This window comes from Vidua macroura (assembly GCF_024509145.1).
Source record: "Vidua macroura isolate BioBank_ID:100142 chromosome W unlocalized genomic scaffold, ASM2450914v1 whyW_random_scaffold_74, whole genome shotgun sequence".
Lineage (NCBI taxonomy): Eukaryota > Metazoa > Chordata > Aves > Passeriformes > Viduidae > Vidua > Vidua macroura.
Window position 1 is genome coordinate 2,126,776 of NW_026530539.1, and position 7,237 is coordinate 2,134,012.

Consider the following 7,237-nt stretch of genomic DNA (forward strand, 5'->3'; position numbering starts at 1 on the left):
ATTGCTGCCATCACTTGAGACCCTTGATTAAAACAGAGTATAACTATCTCAGTGATGATGATCTCGAACCTCACATCACAACTAAACACATACCATCACAACTAAACGCTGCCACCGAGCTAGCTAAGCTTAAAAGGGAATACGGACACCTTCCACATGAATCAGAAACAGAATATGTTTTCCGGGTGTCCCTCACTGGTAGTGATCAAATTAAATTAACTGAACTGGAAGCCAGTGGGTATTTGGGACATGGTGTCTTCTTAACAACAGGAGATAAACGTGACACATGGTCCCTGACACAGCATGCAGCTTTTTGGGCCGGGGGAACAAGCCCCTTGGAAAGGGGAGATCCCATAGCTATAATTAGTACCCCCGACCAACTCTTAGAAAATGTGCACAAAGCTGCTTGCCTGCAAATGACTCACAAAAAGAAATTAATTCCTGACTTTGAATCCCTGATGCAATTACCTGTGAAGCCCGAGATAATGACCCCTTTAATTTGTGGGCTTCCAGAATCACTCAAAACTACAGCAATTCTCCTTCAAAAAACTATAACAGCTGTATCTCCTGTAGAAAGACTAGATAGATTTCCTAGTAACTAGAACGACCCATTTGTTCCCCTTTATGACTTGTTGAGGAAAGGGGTGAAATGGGATTGGAGTCTTTCTCAGGAGTCAGCATTGCAATTGCTGATTTTTGAAGCAACAGCTCCTCAAGCAGTGACCCCTATCCATCCTACAGATCCTTTCCAGGTGGAATGGGGATTTGCCTCCTCAGGGCTGTCAGTACACATATGGCAGCGGGGTCCTGAGGGTCCGACAAGACCTGTTGGTTTTTATTCCCGTGATTCCAAAGATGCTGAGAAAAGATACACTACCTGGGAAAAAGGATTGTTTATGGTTATCTTAGCTTTCATACAAGTAGAAAAAATTGCACGAAAACAACCAATTGTATTGAGAGGCCCTTTCAAGGTTATTAAGACAGTCACTAGTGGGACTCCCCCTCCTGACGGGGTGGCCCAGAGGGCCTCAGTGAGAAAGTGGTATGCTCAGGTTGAACATTACTGTAACTTCTTCTCAATGGCAGAAGGACCTGTAAAAACTTTAGCAATCCAAGATACTGAGAGCTTGGACAAACCTGCCTCTGTAATCAAAGTAACCCCTCCTTTCTGCCCCGAACAATCAGCAAACTCTTGGTTTACTGATGCTTCTGCTAAAGGGGAAGGAAAAGTATGGAAATATAGGGCACAAGCCCTCCACTTTTCCTCTGGTGAGCAAATTATTACAGAGGGAGAAGGTAGTGCACACATTGGGGAGCTGATAGCTGTCTGGAGTGTTTTTCAAGGAGAAGCACAGAATTCCTCTTTGGTCTGCATCTACACTGACTCCTATGCTCTGTACCAAATGATCCTAATAATCCAGCTCATTACCCTGGCCAACCTGTTCTGGTGGACCTCTCTTACTATAGGACTAGTACCACTTGTGCTAAAACCCCCTCTGAATAAATATGCATGGGAAGCCTCTGGTGCTCTAGGGAAAGAGCATTGGACAAATACATGCTGGATAATTCCATCATTCTAACTTTTCTGCCTCTCAGCAGCAGAATTCTGTTGTGTTTACTTTTTCAGAAGAACTCCGAGGGACATGAAGACCACCTAATCCATGATAAAACTGGTAATACTTTTCTGCATCCTACCACAACCCCATGGCCAGAAACCAGCTGAGTGGCCGTGGTCTGAAATAATTGTGGTAGCATGCAGAAAAAGTGAAAGGATCTCTTTAAGCACAAAAAGGTTTGTACGCACCCAAGCATACAGGATTGTTGGCACAATTTCACATTAACACAAACTGTAGAAGTAGTTTGGTTTTGGTCCAAAAATACTGAAGCACTTTTTTTTTTTTTTTTTTTTTTAAGTTTAAAGTATTGATTTAAACACTGGGGAGGACTTGATGTTAATGATGTGACACCTACCACCCAACCACTGGTTACACTTAGCCCGAAAATTTTTGAAACTGGACCATATATAATCAGGAAAACTGGCCAACAACAGATATTGTTTAATCCGTTATGGGCTCTTAAGTCAAATTGCTGATGCAAAACAATGTTTCAGAAATTCAGCCAGCTTGTTCACCTTTTTTGCAAATTTCTTTTCAGGGCTGGACAACCTGGCTGCGACAGTGGAACCCTCCTAAAAAACGGGTGCCAAGAGACATAACTGGTGTCGTGGGAACAGGATTGGGAATCTTGAAGAGTATCAATTCAGAGGTATTAATGAATAAATTGGCTTCTACGACTAAAGATTTAACCAAAATACAGCAACCACTGCAATCGTCCTTATCAGCCTTGGGAACACATCAGTGGTTGCTATCAAACATTCTACCAAATTGGGAAAAGGTAAATATGAAAGGCCACAAATTGATAATTGATGCACTTAATGCCACACAAAGCAATGTTTCCTTAGCTCTTAGCTGCATCCAGGCTCAATTATGGATGCAGTCAGTTGCTGCCTCAATTATAAGAGAAGGTGAAGAAGGCACTTTTCCTACTGAAATTCAGAAAATAGTCTGGGACAGTGCCACTGACTTTGAAAGAGATTTCCAATCCTGGTGGAATTTAGTGAATTTTACCTATGATCCCAGCACAAACACAGCCACAGCATTTTTGTTGACCATAAGTAATGCCTCAGTGCATTTGATATTCCCTATCATCGCATTAGGATTAAATCATGATGGAGCCACTTTCTATCCTTCTGAACATAGAGAATGGGCCCGTCAAATTGATGACAAATGGCAAACTGTCAATTTAGAGTCCTGTACTATCCGAGAACAACTAGGGTTTATCTGTGAAGGTAATGCAATTGTAGCTCAGGATATTTGTCTGGACACAGAACAAAATATCTGTCACTTTGATATTTATCCTAACGAGACTTCTGAAACAGTCCTTGTATATACAGGCTATGGGTGTGCCTGCTTCAGAACCGCTTGTGATACTGTGTTTATAGAAAGTAGATACTAAAAATCATTCAAATTTTTGTGCTTGCAACTTTACTAAAATTGCAGGATGTGATTTTTCTTTTGTAGCTCCAGTTACTTCACATGAATTTTTAGAATCCAATCTCACGTTGATTCACAAGCTACTGCCTACTCCCATTGGGATGAACCTTACTCTGGTAAAGCAATTATTACTTCATCAAGATCTGATAGAGATCCTAGGAAAAATCAAGGAGAATGGACAGAAAACTCTGGTAGCTGTTCATCATAATGTGCAAGAAATACATCGTGTTGTAGAAAGGGTGAAAAGTGATGCCGAGCACAGGTGGTGGGATACCCTTTTCGGGTGGTCGCCTACCGCCACCGGTGTCCTGAACAAATTGTGTCATCCCATTGTTGTTCTTTTGATTTTAGTTATGATTGGTTTTGTTTTATCAGTAATCTTGCTTATTGTGAATTGGAGAATGATGAAATGGTTAACAAAATTGACATCTATAATTAATGCACACCACTTGGCCGACATCCTTTACACTATAGATGTTCCCAGGACTGTAGACACAAGGAGATTATAAGGTTAGAATATATGTTTTACATAATTTTCTCTTATGATTTGTTCTAATCACTGTTTTAATTATTTTTGTTTATTGATTATAAAATTGTACTGAGTAATATCGATTATACTAGGTTTATTACTTTATTGTTTAATATTGATTATACTGGTTTACTATTTGATCAATGTATTGTTTAATTGATTAATATTGATTATTATCTAAACAATTTATCGTTTAACTATTACTGATTTAATTAATACTTATTGTATTTTGCTTATTATTTAATTATAATTTGCTTACTAATATGTTGTGATTGTTTTAGTTTTTCTGTTTTCTCTTTCCTTTTCTTTTTATCTTCTCTTTTCCCTGGGATGTGCTGCCAACACTTGACGAGTCCTGAAGACTCCACAACGACCCCATGGAATCCTGCTGATGAGGATCTTTCGAGGGCAATCGTCAGTCACGGGGTAGTGTAAGAGTCCATCTGAAGCCCCTTGTTCTCCATTCTGCCTTCCGATTGCCACGAGAAAGAATCCCTTCCCCCACTGCAGTTCCGGCTTAGAACAGGACACAGTGCAGGTGGAACCACTGAACCATCATGCTAGCTGTTCTGAACAAGGCCTGACAAGAACTTGGCAAGGACTTGGCAAGGACTTGGTAAAGACCTGACATGGACCCAGCATGGGACAGCCTGATGCGCGGCCTGTTTCTAATCTCCGTTCTTAAGCCGAATGAACTTTTGGGGGTGACTCCCGTGGTCCTTCATTGAAGACCCCTCATCTGCCTCGTTACCACTGTGACAAACAAAGAATGAGAACCCTCCTCCCAAGGACTGAGACTGAGACCCCTACTATAGGGAGGAGGGGAAATTGGTGGTCTGACCACTAATGACATGACCTGTTTCCCTTCAGTGATTCCAATGGACTTATTCTTCATTGTATTCGTCTTGCTTTGGTGGTTTCTGTGGACTCACCTGTTCCCTCGTGGCGATTACAATGGACTTTCATTGTTACACTTGTTCCCCCCTCTTTCCTCTGTGGACTATAACTGGACCCCCGAGTCGACCAGAACTTCGAAGACTTCCCCGACACGACAGACGGATCCCCATCGTCCGGACCACTGAGGATCTCGCCTGTGTTGGTAGCTATTCCCATACCCCTCTTCTCTCTCTCTCTCTCTCTCTATCCTTTTATCTCCTTTCTGATCCCCACTATCGCATTTACTGTTTTGGCCCCTAATAAAGGTGCATTTGTTGTGATTAACTGATAGTCCCTTGTTGTTTGCCTTTTTTGCACTTTTGGGATCGGTGAAAAGAACCATCATGACACCCCGCAATAAGCGGATCGTGACAAAGCGTCATTGCACTTTTTACAAGAACATTGGGGTAACTGGTGCCTTTACTGGACAGTCTGGATAGGGAAAGACCCAGGCTTTCTGCAAAAAGGCTCTATAGACAGTTAACTGGAAATCAAATACAACCAAAAATAGTAATTTTTTTAACATTACTGTTCTTTTAAGGGACTTTCCACAGCTAAAACCCAGTCCTACTCCAGAAACTTGGCTACCTCTCCACTGTTAGGGAGACATCTTAAAAGAAGGCTTAAACATGCCAAACTGCTGCCGTATTCCCACTTGTCAACCAAATTCAGCATGTTGAGGAAGTGAGCACTGCTCCACTCCTTCCCTGACCAGCCTGTCTGAACTCATACAAACCAGAGTTCACCTTTGTGCTATGGCAATGAACACACACAGGTCTTCTTCCTGCAGAGCTCAGCCTAAGCCTGTTCCTGAGCATATGCATGCTTGTCATGGCAGACCTGGGAAGTCTGAATTTACAACAGAGCTCACACACATGCCTGTCTGGTAGCACTCACGGTTCTCTGACAGGATAAATCAACCATTCAGTCTCCATCATTATTTATTTGATGGCAAGGCACTAGAAGACTGAAGGAAAAAACCAAATAGGCATTTTTACAAAAATGTCTTTATGTGTACAATGCCAGTCTTTTCAGAGAAAAGTAAAATTCTTTTCTGAAAAAAGCAAGTGAAGGGACAATCCTTTAGCACGTGTTAAAATGTATTATGGTCCCCTGAACCTCACTCTAGGGAGCTTAAGCATAACTTAATCACCTCACTGTTGATTCAGATTTTTTAATTGCTTTCCTTAAGAGTGGCTGAGCATCAGCTCAGACTCAAATCACCTGTAGGGTTGCTTCCCTGTCTATCCAGCCAATATTTCAATGCTGTGCTATTCAGCCCAGCAGGCTAGGAGGTTTTAACAATTAATCTGCTTGTCTGTACTTACGGCCTGCTCAAGATGGCTTAAAAATGGCCCTTAACTGACCAACCTTATGTATTTTGCTGAAAGGAAGGCATGGGATGCATTGTAGTAAAAGCTGTACCAGAAAAAAAAAAAGCTGATTTCATTCCAATTGCACATATTTATTTATATATATATTCTCATAACAGTTTAACAAAGTCAATCCTCATGTTCACTATTGGGAGGAAAGGGTTAAAACCAGAAGAATAGTGAGGAGGATGGTAGATTCACTCAAGTGACCTTGCAGCTGAGAATGTCAAGGCTTGGAGAATATCAGTGTAGGAAACCCCATATATTATGCCTGCTATTGTTTATCCCCTGTCTGTTTGAGAAGTAGAATTTCTGTGTAGAGATAATGTAGGTGTTTGGAGAGACTTGGAGGCACTCCCACGCACATGCTTGAGCTCCCTGTTTTGGGAGAGAAAAGATCCAAGCTCAGAGATCATAAAAAGCACAGAGGACATCACAGCATGGTGTTAAACTATGTGTGCACTGGCCCTTGATAAATTGATGCAAACAGTAGTCCTGCCACCCACTAGTATGGACTGAGCCTAATGGTGCCTGTGTTCCTGCTTGTGTATCTCCACCCGGGTGTTGCTTCAAGATTGTGAAAAACAACTGCTCACTTTGAAAATTTAAAAGGTTTATTAAACCTTAACAAAAATACAACAAAAGGACTACATAAGGAAAAATTCTCAGTGCTGGGAACTGTCCTCGTGGGTACCACGTGGTGGGTTCATCTTCAAGATGGATGCTCAGTATTTTATACCCCTGGGGGTTGCATCAGCCAACCCTGGCCCCTCCCAAAGTCTGTCAGTCAACTCTGCTGTTTATTGATGGAGATTGCTTTCTTGTAACTTGATTGGAGGTCAGGTGTTGCCGCGCCCCCTTAGCAACAAGCTTTTCCATTCCCAACTGCCCCATGGAAGGGGCACATGTGCACACCTTCTTTTTACCTGTCCTAGACAACCCAGGATGTCTGATGGCAACAATACAGAGGGGGGGAAAAGGGAACTATGGGGAGAACAGAGGACATCTAAACTACAATAACATAACTATACATCACTAAAGCTTTTCTTAATATTCACACAATAGTCATCCCTTAATTGCGAGAGCCAATCATCTCATTATCCATCTATAACAGGATCTTCAGGTTAGTGAGGTTATGAAAGAAATTTACTCTTTGCATGTCAGCTGTGGTTTTGTGGTTGTTCCAGCTGCCTCTCTATGCTGACTTACACATTTAGTATAGTCAGCAGGATCTGGGAACAACCATGCCATGGCTAAGGAAAAAGTCAGGAACTGGGGAGGCCATAATGGTGATTCTCCACATTTTTAGAAGGCCCAGCACTGAACACTGGACCATGTAGCCACTT